Below are 2,484 nucleotides of genomic sequence, written 5' to 3'. Positions count from 1 at the left end.
AAGATCCTTTCACCAGGGAAATTATGAAGACCAAAATCCCAAAAGACTTCAAACTTTAGGATATGACTCTGTATGACGGCACTTCAGATCCCAACCATCATCTCAGCAATTTTAGAAGTAGAATGTACCTGACTGATGCCTCGGATGCAGTTTGCTGCAAGGCTTTTCCAACAACTCTTACCAAGACAGCCATTAGATGGTTCGACAGCCTACCTCCGAAGTCCATCTCAAGCTTCGATGACCTGGCCAAAAAGTTCCTGGCCAGATTTTCCATACAAAAAGATAAGGCTAAACACGCACCCAGCCTACTAGGAATCAAGCAAGGAGATTGGGAGAGTCTTCGTAACTACATGGAAAGATTCAACAAAACATGCATGGACATACAAAGTCTACCAACAGAAGCTGCCATTATGGGCCTCATAAATGGCCTACGAGAAGGACCGTTTAGCCAATCTATATCAAAGAAGTACCCTGCATCCCTGGATGAAGTACAAGAACGGGCGCAGAAATACATCAACAAGGAGGATAATTCTCGACTTGGAGAAGCCTCGAGGTTCGGTTCTACCTACGAAGATAAAGATAAAGAATCCAAGAAAAAGGAAGATCGCTCTGGGGAGAAAATAAAAAAATATCATAACTACACCCCTCTCAAGGTATCCTTGGTAGATGTTTACAAAGAAGTCTGCCATACGGAAAAAATACCCCCAGCTCGGCCACTCAAAGGCAAAAGAGGAGGAGGGAATCGGAACGAATACTGTGAGTATCATCGAGTTCGAGGACATTCCACCAACAAATGCTTCAACTTGAAAAATGTCATAGAAAAATTAGTAAGAGAAGGAAAACTAGATCGGTTTTTGGCCAACCGGGACAAAGAGCCAAGAAAAAGAAGAAGGGATGAAGATATCAGACGGTCTGAACGATCACCTCGCACACCAGAGAGACACGTCCACGTGATACACGGCGGATTTTGTGGGAGGAGGAATCTCCAAGTCATCTCGCAAGCGACACCTCAAAGAAATATACCATGTCGAAGGAAAAAAGGAGGCGCCAGACATCCCAGCAATCACGTTTACCAAAGAAGACGCATCTGGAATCATCTTGGGACACGACGACCCCATGATCATCACTATCATACTGGCAAACGCCAACCTCCACCGTACATTAATTGACCAAGGAAGCTCTGCCGACATCTTATTCAAAACTGTCTTCGACAAGCTCAACCTAAAAGAAAAAGAGCTAAGAGCATATCCGAACAGCCTGTTCGGACTTGGGGATACCCCAGTACAACCACTAGGATACGTATCGCTACATACAACCTTTGGAAAGGGGAACCAGTCCAGAACACTTAAGATAAACTACATCGTGGTTGATGTAAGCTCAGCCTACAACGCCTTAATAGGTCAGACGACGTTAAATTAACTCGGCGCAATAGTTTCAACTCCACATCTATGTATGAAATTCTTAACTACAAAAGGGATAGCTACAATATAAGCAGATCAAAAGATGGCGCGTCGCTGTTTTAACGAAAGTCTAAACCTCAGAGGTAAAGAAGGAGAGTTCCACACAATCGAACTTGGCGGAGTTCAGAGACGAGAAGAACTCCGTCCATAGCCAGAAGATGAAGTAGAGAAAGTTCAGATCAGAGACACCTCAGATAAGACAACTAATATTGGCATGATCCTGAAAGGAGACGCAAAGGAATCACTCATACAGTTCCTATAAAGCTGCCGACATGCCCGGCATAGATCCTGAACTAATGAGCCACAAGTTGGCAGTCTATCCGGGATCCCGGCCGGTACAACAAAGACGAAGAAAACTCGGGCCGGAACGATCTCAGGCTGTAGCAGAACAGGTACAAGCACTACTAGAGGCAGGGTTCATAAGAGAAGTTAAGTACCCACTATGGCTAGCAAACGTCGTCTTGGTGAGAAAGTCAAATGGGAAGTGGCGAATTTGCACCGACTACACCGACCTCAACAAAGCCTGCCCAAAAGACCCTTATCCACTACCAAGCATCGACGCTCTAGTAGATGCCTCATCGGGAGATAAGTATCTCTCGTTTATGGACGCATACTCGGGGTACAACCAGATCCCAATGTATCCACCGGATCAAGAAAAAATCTCGTGGGAGCTACTTACCAGAGGCTAATGATTAAGGTCTTCTCAGATCACATCGGAAAAATCATGGAGGTCTACGTGGGTGACATGTTGATAAAGACACAAAGTGAAGAAACATTACTGTCCGACTTGGTTCAAGTATTCGACACCATACGGAAGCTTGGCATGCGACTTAACCTGGCTAAATGCACCTTCGCAGTGGAAGCCGGAAAGTTCTTGGGCTTTATGCTCACACAAAGAAGAATCGAGGCAAATCCAAATAAATGTCGGGCCATACTCAACATGAAGAGCCCAACCTACGTCAAAGAGGTACAACAACTCAATGGGAGACTGGCAGCCTTATCCAGATTCCTAGCAGAGTCAGCG

The sequence above is a fragment of the Arachis duranensis genome, chromosome 6 (genome assembly GCF_000817695.3).
Source record: "Arachis duranensis cultivar V14167 chromosome 6, aradu.V14167.gnm2.J7QH, whole genome shotgun sequence".
Taxonomy (NCBI): domain Eukaryota; kingdom Viridiplantae; phylum Streptophyta; class Magnoliopsida; order Fabales; family Fabaceae; genus Arachis; species Arachis duranensis.
The sequence above is the reverse complement of the archived record's forward strand: the minus strand, read 5'-3'. Positions refer to the sequence as shown.